We start from the raw sequence: 12,484 nt of genomic DNA, 5'->3' as shown, positions 1-12,484 counted from the left end.
GGTCAAGCGGTACCTGCTTTCCCGATGGCATGGCTGGGCTTTTTAACCACGCTGAGCGAGCCTCTGAGCCTCTGATGTACGTAAAGCGAAAAGGCAAAAGGAATTCCCAAGCTCCACCTGCTATTCGAGATGAGCTCACAGGTGTGACTGCAGCCAGGTAAGTCCGGAGTTATGTGGGAAAGGAAAGTGAAATTAAATTTCCATTTCGGAAGGGAACCTGAGTCGTCCCTGAGCCCAGCTGGCAACTCCCTGGGACTTTGGGGAGCCCCTGATTGAGGTGGAGGCAGTGGAGGTATAGGAAGAGGCTGGACTACTATCAGAGGGGCGCAGGAGTCTGGCGGTGTTGGGGGGGTGGAGTGGGGGTGGCGAGGCTGTGTGCCTGGCAGAGGGGAAACTTCCCCTATAGGTTTAAGCACATTCCATGAACTCATTTTATGTCAAACATTCCCTTGAGTACTTCTTTTTTGATGATCCCCATTTTATTTACTTTATTTATTGCAGAAAGCAGTTTCCTGGTTTTATTAACAACACACACACACACACACACACACACACACACACACACACACACACGAGCTGGCTATTCGTTCTCTTTGCTACACAGCCTGGCGTTGGGTCTGGGGGAGGGTCGCGGGGTTGGGGGGGCTGGCGGCTCCCTCCACAAAGGCCTTGGAGGAGACCGTGCGTGATGTCTGCGGACTAAGGTTTGTTGCACACCAGCCGCACTTCCAGCTCCTTGACACGATGCACCAGGAACTTTGGGAAGCCACGGGGCTTTTTTCTAGTTGCTCCCATAACCAATGTTAGGCTTCAAGATCTGGTGCTTGAACCTTCTGCGCATCCATCGATCCACGGATGCCTCTGGGTTTCCACCAGCTATGCTTGATTTTGATGAGTCGGTCTGACTGGTGCTGAATGACTTGGCCCTCTTTTTGATGATCTGGGGCTTCCTGAAGGGTCCGAGGACAACCTGTGATGCCGAATGGGAGACGACTGTGCCGAGGTTCATCATTCCCATTTTCCCAGGGGGAAACTGAGGCACAGGAAGTCAAGGTGAGCTGCCTGAGGTCCCATAGCTGGTTAAAGGCAGAGCTGGGGTTTGAACAGATTCCCTGGCATTTACTCCACATTCTATACACAGTCAAAGGAGAAGCGGGGGCCTCTGGCAACCCTAGGCATCTAGTTCTGAGGGGCTGCCCGGGGATTCAGCAGTGAGGAAAGCTTCCAGAAGCAGGCAGAGTCGGTCTGGGTGGTGCCATCGCCCTCTGCAGTAGCGCCAGCTGTGTAGCAGGATGGAAGTAACGTGCAGGCACTTCATATTTCCACACCTTTCTTGTTTTCTTGGTCTTTATTACATTTTAGAAAGACAGGTTTATAAGAAAAAAGAGAAAGGAAAAGAGGCAACTGCAGTCACAGGCGGGCAGGAGAGCTCCTTCTTGGTGCTTAGGTGCAGAAAATGATCAATCACATTGTGCAGATCGTAACACAGAATCACAAGTGGGCCGTGAAAGACGCTCTAAGGTTTGACCCTGCACCTCCAAGCTGAACCCCATGCCTCCCTCACGGGAAGCCACTTTCATGCATTTGCTGTATCACAACAAAGATGGAGCTTTATAATTTGTGATTTTGTGTGTATACATGTGTTGCCAATTTACATAAATGGGATTGTGCTATAAATCAACTCTATTTCTTCTGCTTGTTAAAACAATACTATTTCTTTTTCTTTTAAAGATTTATTTATGCATACAAGAGCTGGGGTGCAGGCCAGAGGTGTGGGGTGTGAGAGGATGCACCAGAGACAGAGCTGGGAACAGAACAGGCAGATCTACTGAAACACACTGCTGAGGGGAGCAGGGGCTAGACAGGAGAGGTCTGCTGTGCCATGTGGGTTGTTCCCTGGTGGGGGATCAAATTTGTACTGCAGTAGCTGTGGACAGATTCTTAGTGCTGAGACTTAACCCCTTGTGCCACCAGGAAGGCCCAAAACGATGCTCTTTTATAAGATCTCTCCACAGAGTGGTGGACGTCAAGTTCTCTTTTTTACCCACTGCATTGTATTCCTGGTGTGCACAGCATTTTTACTTAGCTGTTCCCCACGAGGTAGACCAGAGGTTGCCTCCAGCTCCCCCACCACAAGGCTCATATGTGTGCTCTGAGGGAGGTTGTCCGGGCTCTACAATGGCATAGCTGCCAGCGCGCCCACCGTACCCCTCGGCTCATCTTCCCCGCTCCCTCACAGACATGTTGAACAGTTCCCATACACGACCATAGCTTCCCCGCCCCCTCATGTCTGTATCTTTCCGCTTCTTCTTCTGAGGTCTTTCTTCTGCCTGCTTGCAAAACAGACCAGAAGCACTGGGATTAATTCCTGCGGGGCAATTCTCTACCAACAAAGGTCAGGAGCCGGGGAATAAATACAACTGCTTCCCCTTTCCTCAGTGGGTTGGTTTGAGTTGCAGTCTACGTGATTCCTAGAGTTTCCAAAGGGTCCCATCCAGTGAACGCTAGTTGGCCGAAGCAGTAACTCTTTGTGGGGGGAGGTGGTGGTGTAGGGTGTAGGGTGAAGAATTGCCAGATGCCTAGGGTGCAAAAAATCAGGTGGTGCTCGCTCTCAGGTTTGGCCAGGTGCCTGGGGTACCTCATTGGTCTCACTCTAGGCCATACTCTGCAAACTTTACTGGGTCTTTTTTCTTCCAGTTTGCATTTCCCCACTCATTTGTACTTCTTGGGGACATCTTCACTGACCACCTGTGCCCTTGCTTCAGAGACATGCTTTTGGGGACCCCAAGTAAGATGTATGTGCAGGAGTAGGATTTTGGGGTCACAGGGTAGATCTGTACTTATAATATTGCCTAATCAGTGTTCTTTGCCAGAACTTTCCTCATTGATGGACATGTTCTGTATCTGTGCCATCCGAGGTAGAAATCCCCTCTTATCTGTGGGGGAGATGTTCCAACATCCCCAGTGGATGCCTGAAACCACAGATGCTACTGACCCCAATATGCTCTCTACTTTTCCTAGATGTACACATCTATGATAAAGTTGCATGTATAAATTAGGCACAACAAGGGATGAACAACAACTAACAATAGAACAATTGTAGCCATGTACCATTATAAGAGTTAGGTGCTTGTGGGCTCTCAAATTTTTACTGTACTAAAAATTTCTACCTATTATGGTTGATCATGGGTGACTAAAACCACAGAAAATGAAAGTGTGGCCAAGCCGTGGACTATCTAGCAACCACGAGTCACGTGGTGGTTAAGCGCTTAGAATTTGGTTAGTGCAATGGAGGAACGAATTCTCAGTTTCTTTCACTTTAAATACGGCAGCTGTATGTGTTTGGTGGTGCAGGTCTAAATACTCATCTACTGTTCTCCTAAACAGTCGCACCCGCTTCCCATCCTCTCGAAGTACCCAGAATTCCCACCTCTGCAATAGGGTGACTGCCTCAATCCTAGATCTGATTGAGATGAGGTCCTCAACCTTGACTGTGCCCCAACACAAATAGATGAGACTTTTGAGGCTCTGGAAAAGGCAAGCAAATTTTGCATATGCAAGGAATGTAAATACTTTGGGGCCAGAGGGAAACTACCCCCAACAATACTAAATGCGTATGCCAGGGTCATCCTGGTGGCGCAGGGGTTAAGGCTCAGCATTATAAGCTATTGCCAGCCACTGCAGCGTGAGCTCGATTCCCCAACCAGGGAGCTAACCCACATGGCATAGCAGACCTCTCCTGTCTCGCCCGCTGCTCCCTTCAGCAGTGTATTTCAGTAGATCCACATGTTCTGCTCTCCTCTCTGTCTCTGGTAAATCCTCTTACCCCACACGCCTCTGGCCTAAACCCCAGCTCTTGTATGCATTAATAAATAAAATAAATCTCTAAATGTGTATGTACCAAAGAGCAGAACTTAAAAATACATCAACCCAAAACCAGTTGAACAGAAAGGAGAAATAGAAAAATGCAAGTTATAGTGGGTAGTTCAATATCCCTCTTCAGAATAACTAGACAAAAAATCAGCAAGAATTTTTTGTATACTAAACAATACCATCAACCGAGAGAATCTAATTGACATTTTCAGAACATCCCACAGAATAGCTATAGAGTTTACATTTTTTCTCAAGGACACATAGAACATTCAACAGATAGGCCACATTCTGGGTTACAAAACTAACTGCAACAAATTAAAAAAAAATTAAAATGATATGGAAAATATTCTCTGACCACAATGGAATCAAACTAGAAATCAGTAACAGAAGGGTAATAAGAAAATCTCCAGGCATTTGGAATTCAACAATGTACTCTTGAATACCCAATGGTTCAGAGAAGGCTCAGGGCAAATGAAAATTACATTGAGCTGAATGAAAATGAAATCATGACATTTAAGAATTTGTGAGATATAGCTAAAGCAGTGTTTAGAGAGAAACTTATAGCACTAAATGCTTCTATTGCAAAAGGAGAAAGGTCTCAAATCAACAGTATAAGAATTCACTTCAAGAGATCAGAAAATGAAGAGTAAAATAAACCCAAAGTCAATAGAAGGCAAGATTAAAAAAAAAGAGTAGAAATCAATGAAATAAAAAACAGAAGAACAATAAAAACATTTAATAAAATCAAAAGCTGGTTCTTTGAAAATATCAATGAACTTTTTGCAAGACTGAAGAATTTTAAAAAAGGAAGACATAATGACCATGAGCAGAAAGAGAAGCCATCATTACAGAGCTCACAGATGTTGAAATAATGAAGGAATATCACAGGCCTCCCTGGGGGTGTAAGGGGTTAAGATGCAACCTATGAAGCTATTTGAAGCCACTGCAGTATGAGTTTGATCCCCAGTCTGCCAGGGAGGTACCCACATGGCGCAGCAACCTCTCCTGACTCGCCAACTGCTCCCCTCAGCAGCGTATTTCAGTCAATCTGCCTGTTCTGTTCCCCACTCTGTCTCTGGTGCATCCTTTCACCTCCCTGCACCTCTGGCCTGTACCCCAGTTATTGTATGCATAAATAAATCTTTAAAAAAAAGGAATATCACAAACAAGTCTATGCACATGCATCTAAGAACTTAGGCAAAATAGACACACAATGGAATACTACTCAGTGGTCAAAAATGATAAATTCATGCCATTTGTGACAACATGGAGGGAGCTGGAATGAGTCAGAAGGAAAAAAAGATTACTATAGGATGGTTTCACTTTGCAGAATATAGAGAAACTAAACAGAGGGTCAAAAGACAAAACTTGGGCCTCCCCGGTGGCGCAGTGGTTGAGCGCTGGATTGCGAAGCTGCCCGCAGCCTCTGCAGCACTGGTTCGATCCCCGGCCACTGGACGAGGGTCCCACATGGCGAGCAGACCTCTCCTGCTGCCCACTGCTCCCCTCAGCAGTGTACTTTGTCAGTCTGCCTGTTCTGTTCCCCGCTCTGGCTCTGGTGAATTCTCTCACCCTCCCGTGCTTCTGACTGTACCCAAAGCTTGTATAAATAAATAAATAAATCTTTAAAAAAAAAAAAAAGACAAAACCTGCAAGCTGACCATACATCTGAGGCACACAGCAGAGAGGAGGGCGGGGGAGGGGGTTAAAATGGGAGGGAAGCGCACTAATGACTTTGGTGATGGATAATGCAACTGCATTAAGGGGAGAGTCCAAAAATCAACAACAATGTAAGAACATAAATTAATTCATTAAAAACAACCCCACAAACTAGCAAAGCCCACCTAAGATGTTATCTATAATCTATATTATATATTATAAATTAGACTAAATTAATAAATTAGATTACATATTATAGAGAATCAAATATATTTGATTCTAAATGTGTATGCACCAAATCGTTATCAAATTAATAATGGGAACAATCTCATTAATTATTTCAAAGATTTAATCTGCAATTAGAAAGCTACTAGAAAGAAATCTTCAGGCCCAGATGGTTTCACTGTAGAATTCTACCACACATTTAGAGAAGAATTAACACCACTTTTTCACGACCTCTTCTAGAAATAAGAGGCAGCACATTCCAATTCACTTAATGAAGCCAGAGTAACCCTCATTCCAGCACCAAAGAACAAAAAAAGTAAAGAAAAAAAGGAAACTGTAAACCAATCTCCCTCATAAATATAAGCAAAATAAAAAAACCTTAAAAATTAGCAAACTGTAGCCAGCAATAAAATTACATATACAAAGTCATTATATATGCAGGAGAACTAAAAACAGGGGTTCTAAATGGGGCCTGCAGGCCTCCCTGGTGGCGCAAGGGGTTAAGCACAGCACTGTGAAGCTATCCACAGCCTTTGTAGCACGAGTTCCATCCCCAGCCAGGGAGGTGACCCACATGGCGCAGCAGACCTCTCCTGTCTCCCCCACTGCTCCCCTCAGCAGTACATTTCAGTCAATCTGCCTGCTCTGCTCCCCACTCTGTCTCAGGTGAATCCTCGCATGCCCCGCACCTCCAGCCTATGCCCAGTTCTTCTACACAAAATAAAAATAAATCTTAAAAAAAAAAAAGCTAGATACGAAAGGACAAATACTGTATGCGTCCACTTACAGGAAATATCTATAGGGAAATTCATGCAGACAGAATGTAGAAAAGCTGGTGCCCAGGGCTGGGGGGGATGAAAAAGGGGGAGTTATCACTTCACGTGTACAAAATTTCAGGTTGGGTGTTGAAAAGTTTTGGAAACAGATGGTGAGATGGTTATACAATATTGTGCATATACTTAATGCCACTGAAGGGTACTTTTAAAAATGGCTAAATGGCAAATTTTATGTTATCTATATTTTAAACAAAATTAAGGGGAAGAATGGTAGGCTAAAGTGAATAAAGATGTTTTAAATTTAAAAAATCATATACCATGACTGAGTGGAGATTTAGTCTATTCATACACCACCAGTTCAATATTTGAAAGTCTGTGGGTGGAACCCACTGTATTAACAGGTTAATGAAGAAAAATCACAGGATCATATCAAAGCAGAAAAGGCACCTGACAAATCTAAATCCATTTCTGATCAAAAAACTCAAAAACCAGGAAAATATTTGCAAATCACATCCCCGACAAAGACCAGTACCTAGAATGTATTTAACCCTCTCAAAACTCATCAAAACAAAACAAAAATACCCGGGCCTCCCTGATGGCATAAAGGGTTAAGTTGCAGCACTATGAAGCTATTCGCAGTCACTGCAGCACAAGTTTGATCTCCAGGCAGGAAGGTGACCCACATGGCACAGCAGACCTTTCCTGACTCACCCGCTGCTCCCCTCAGCAGTGTATTTCAGTCAGTCTGCCTGTTCTGTTCCCCACTCTCTCTCTGGTAAATCCTCTCACCCCCTGCACCTCTGGCCTGTCCCCCAGCTCTTGTATATATAAATAAATAAATCTTAAAAAAAAAGTTAAAAAAGAAACCTAACTCCAAACAATCCAAGGAGAAAATGGCCAGCAGGGACAGGCATTTCCCCAAAGCTTCTTAACAATTGGCAAATGGACACAAGAAAAGTTGTCCTTAATGAAATGCAAATTAAAATGATGATATACCATTGCCCACCGATTGGAATGACTAATACTAATACTAATCCTGATAGAATAAAATGCTGGTGAGGATGCAAAGAACACTGCACTCTCAGACACTGCTGGCAGGGACATAAGATGGTACAGCCCCTCTAGATAAGTTGATGGTTTCTTAAAAAATTAGATGCACACATCTACCATTTATACTGTCAACTAAAGATAATCTCAACAATAATTAGACCAAAAGCTTATTAGAAAACCAAAGTGACGATTTGAACCCGGAAGCAATCCAATAGATTTACTCTGTGAGAACTATTCAGTAAACACGTTTGAATTTAGTTAAATAGGCAGGAGTGAGTCATTGATGTTGCAAATACGATTATGCTTGATAAGAGGGGCTTCTCGTTCTAAATTGTCTTGACCTCAAGGTGTACAAATGTTAGCCAGAACAGAGTGCAGAATTTATTTTTTTTTTCCTTGCTGATGAATATACTGCAGAGAGGCAAAAGCTGGTGCTGTTAAATCTTTTTCTTTTTAATCTGAAAAAACTGACTTTACCTTCAAGTTACAGATTCCTGCATTCAGGAGGGAGCCTGTGAAGATAGCTTTGCCTGCTAGATCAGAGGTAGAGTCCCCAGGAAATTTCACAATATGTTTACATGACTCAACAATCGCACTCCTGGGCATTTACCCTTGAGAAATAAAAATGTATGTTCACACAAAAAATGTGCTATGAATGTTCACGGTGGTTTTAATCGCCTATTGAACTATTTAATGGGAAGTGACGTAACATTAGCAGCCCCAAACTAGAATTTATCGATAGGTTCATCAACCTGTGAATCGTGAAAGGTTCCCCACTGGCACCTCCATCCAAGGGAATATTACTCAACAAGTAGGAATGAACTAGCGATACACACCACTTGGTTGGATTTTAAGCGCATTGTGCTGAATGGTGAAAAAAAATCTCAAAAGGTTAAATACTATGTGATTCCATTTCTGTAACACCCTTAAAATGACAAAATTATAGAGTTAGAGAACAGATTAGTAGTTGTCAAGGGTAACGAAAGAAGAGGGAGGGTGTGATTCAAGGGGCGTTTCTTAGTGACGAGGAAACAATTCCGTATCGTGATTGTGGTATTTATACATGTGATAAAATGTCACCGAATTATACACAAAGACCCACGAAAAGAAATGAGTGTGTGTGGAAGTTGGCGAAGTCCCAGAAAGGTCTGTAGTCGAGCTAATTGTATTGTGACAACGTCAATTTCCTAGTTTCCAGAATGTGTTCTAGTTACGTAATAAGGGTTACGAGGAAACTCTAGTATTTCTGTGACTTCTTGTAAATCTATGATATTTTAAAATAAAACTTTAAGTGAATAAAAATGTACCAAAAGAAACCAAAGATCCATGCATGCACATTTTTCCATTCAGCTTGTAGACTCCCGCCTTTTCCCCTTACCGAGCCCCCACCTCTTTCTCATCCTAGCCTTCTTAGCTAGCCTTGGTTCACTCACAGCTTTCTCCACACACTTACATCACATGCAGATTCTTAGCACATACTCTTGTTGGTTTTACAAAAGTGGCCTCAAATCATATAGAATAGGGGCCTCCCTGGTGGCTCAATGGGTTAAGTCTCAGCACTATGAAGCTATGCTCAGCCACTGAGCCGTGAGTTCGATTCCCGGCCAGGGAGCTACCCACATGGCGCAGCAGACCTCTCCTGGCTTGCCCACTGCTCCCCTCAGGCATGTACTTGAGTCAATCTGCCTGTTCTGCTCCCCACTCTGTCTCTGGTGAATCCTCTCACCCCCCACACCTCTGGCCTGTACCCCAGTTCTTGTATGCATCAATAAATCTTTTTTAAAAATCATTCAGAATACATTTCCCTGCACTTTGGTTTTCTCACTTTGCAATGCTCATGGAAAAAGACCCAACTAGTACTGGGTGGACTGGGTGAGTCCAGGAGAAGGGATACAGGGTACAGGGTGCCATTTGGGGGATGAAGGAGCCAAGGCAGGGGACCTTTGAGCGGACCCTTGCTTGGCCCCCTTCCACCACCCACCCTTCCCTCTGGGCCTGCTGTACCATTCTGAACTCTCCCCTGTGTCTCCCAGGACCCCACTGCAGGGGTGCAGGCATCTCAGGGGCACTCCTTATCCTCAAGAGCAGAGTATGGGGTTGGTGGGCACAAGGGGGCACTTATTTCAGTTGGGGGTAGAGGAGGTAGACTGGCTGTACCTGCTTGTCCAGCAGAATCTTGGGTCCCACACCCAGATCCTAGCGCCAATGGCCCCCCATCTCCCACACAGCCTTCTCTGATGCGCCTCCCCACACCCTGCCTATTGCTTCCCAGCAGGTCTGGGTCATCCTGCTGCCCCTTTACCTTGTCAGCTACGGGTCCACAGCCCCACTGCTACAGAAGGCTGGGCGGCTGGACGGACAGACAGGCGTGGCTCAGGGATGGTGGCTGGCCTCACCTAATGTTGCCTCTTAACTTCTGGCTGTGGAAATTGTTAATGCTTCTCTGCAAGTCTCTGTCTTCAACATTGGGTAACTCTGCTTCAGGTTTTGATTTCACCTTTTTTTTTTTGTTTTTTTTTTTTTAATTTTTTTATAGAGGCATGTTTTATTTATTTATTTGTTTGTTTCTTTGTTTGTTTATACATGCACTGGGTACAGTCAGAAGCGCGGGAGGGTGAGAGAATTCACCAGAGCCAGAGCGGGGAGCAGAGCAGGCAGAAGGACCGAAGTACACTGCTGAGGGGAGCAGCGGGCGGCAGGAGAGGTCTGCGCGCCATGTGGGACCCTCCTCAGGTGGCCAGGGAGCAGCCGGGGATTGAACCGGCACCGCAGAGGCCGCGGGCAGCTTCGCAACCCAGCGCTCAACCGCTGCGCCACCTGGGAGGCCCTTTTTTTTTTTTGTCTTTTAAAAAGAGTTTATGAGGGCCTCCCCGGTGGCACAGCGGTTGAGCGCTGGGTTACGAAGGTGCCCGCAGCCTCTGCAGCACCGGCCACCGGTGAGGGTCCCACATGGCGCGCAGACCTCTCCTGCCGCCCGCTGCTCCCCTCAGCAGTGTACTTTGGTCCTTCTGCCTGCTCTGCTCCCCGCTATGGCTCTGGTGAATTCTCTCACCCTCCTGCGCTTCTGATGTACCCGGTGCTTTATAAATAAATAAGTCTTAAAAAAATAATAAAAAGATTTTATGAAAGTTCCTTATAGAGCAACATCCAGTTTCCACATGCAGCTGCCAGGGAGCCCCTGTTATGCTGTGGGTACTGGCCGCGGGCACTGAGGGAAGTGAGGAGCAGCTTCTCATCTTTGGGCTCTACGAGGCTCATGTGGCAGGGCAGGTTCTTCAGGACCAACCTCACCACTTGGGTCCGAGGTGGCATAACCTCTGCTCTGATGCCCAGCATAGCAGTCTCAGCAGCTCGTGGCACCCGGAGGGGTCCGGGTAGTAGTTCGCAGGCGCCCCACTGGGGTCATCAGAACACCCACAAACTTCATGGACTTAGCCTCTGGCCTTGGAGTTCCCCCAACACCACGACCTCGCAGCCTTTGGCCTGGCTCACCATGCTGAACCCCAGTAGGTGCCCCCAAAGCAAGGCCTCCTAGGAGTTGGTAATGCAGGGACTCTGCCTGGGCAATGGCACAGAGACCTCCCGTGGCCACCTTCTCAGCAGAAAGCTCAACAGGCCCTCAGGGAAGCCAAGCCTCTTCTGACCCACGGCTATGAATTCCAGAATCCCGGCCTTTCTCACCAAGAACATTCTGAGTCTTGGTGGCTAAGATAATGATGTCTGTCCTGGTTGGTGTAAATCGATTCAGCTCCAGAGTAGCGGGAGTGAGAAAATTGTTCAGCTCAGCTTTGAAGATGCCACCATCAAGAAACTTCTCCTCCTGGGGAATCTGCGCCGCCATCTTGCGGCTGCGCCTTGAGAGGAAAAGGCTGTCTTGGCCTTTTATTGCTCTCAGCTGTTCTTTGTCTGCTCCCTATTTGGTGTCTCATATACATTCTGGTCTGTTTCCATCCTTTTATCCACATCCCTATGGCGCCTGGGTCCCAAGGGGCTGGCTTAACTTTGCTCAGTGTTGCCCAGATTTGGCAATTAGGGACACCTGGGCAGGGGGTGCTAGTTTAACAAAAAAATAACAAGACTTCATTGAGTGGGAATTATGTCCCAGGCACTGTTATACTTATGTGGGCTCATTTAATCCTTCCTATGACCTTGGGAGGTAGATATTAAATCTATTATCCCCATTTTACAGATGTGGTAACTAAGTCGTCAAGAAGATGCTTCCAAATCTCCTAGTCAATGGTAGGCAGAGCTAGGAGTGACCCAACTTCCTTAATCTTTAACATATCACTTGGGGATATTATTAATATGCAGATTTATGGCACAGTAGGTAGGGGGCAGGGCCTGAGATCCTGCATTTCTCACTTCCCAAGGTGATGCCAATGGCCTGTGGATCACTTTGAGGAGCCAGAGTTTTCGCCAAGTTACTACTGCTTGACGTTGAGCAGTGGTTCTCAAAGTGCAGTCCTTGGGCCAGCTGCATCAGCTTTACCTGGAAACTTGTTAGAAATGCAAATTCTCAGTCACACAATCAGAAATCTGGGGGTAAGACCTAACAATCTTATGTTTTAGGAAGATCTCCACCTGAATCTGGTGCAGATAAAATTTTTGAACCTCTGATAGAATGCAATGATTAAAACCAATGAAATAACTGGGATGGCAGTCCAGACATCAGTATCGTTAGACTTCCCTAGGTGTTTGTAAAACAAGCAAGGGCCATAAGCCAGGGGATGGGCGGTAGGGGCGTCTCAGCAGCTGATGTAAGCAGAGGAAGTACAGCCCTTGAATTTGGAATTTGCTAGTAGGGCTGAAGCAGGGCTTTAAAACTCCAGGTAGGGACCTCCCCTGGTGGCGCAGTGGTTGAGTGCTGGGCTGCAGAGCTGCCCGCAGCCTCTGCAGTGCCG

General features: G+C 45.8%; 1 pseudogene; it reads right to left on the bottom strand.

The window, feature by feature from the left end:
* Positions 1–10,703: 10,703 nt before the first annotated feature.
* Positions 10,704–11,424, bottom strand: LOC119248635 (40S ribosomal protein S3-like; annotated as a pseudogene).
* Positions 11,425–12,484: the final 1,060 nt, after the last annotated feature.

Source organism: Talpa occidentalis, unplaced genomic scaffold, assembly GCF_014898055.3.
Source record: "Talpa occidentalis isolate TD23 unplaced genomic scaffold, MPIMG_talOcc4v2.1 talOcc4.17, whole genome shotgun sequence".
Lineage (NCBI taxonomy): Eukaryota > Metazoa > Chordata > Mammalia > Eulipotyphla > Talpidae > Talpa > Talpa occidentalis.
Note: the sequence above shows the minus strand (reverse complement) of the source record. Positions and strands in the feature narration are given on the sequence as shown.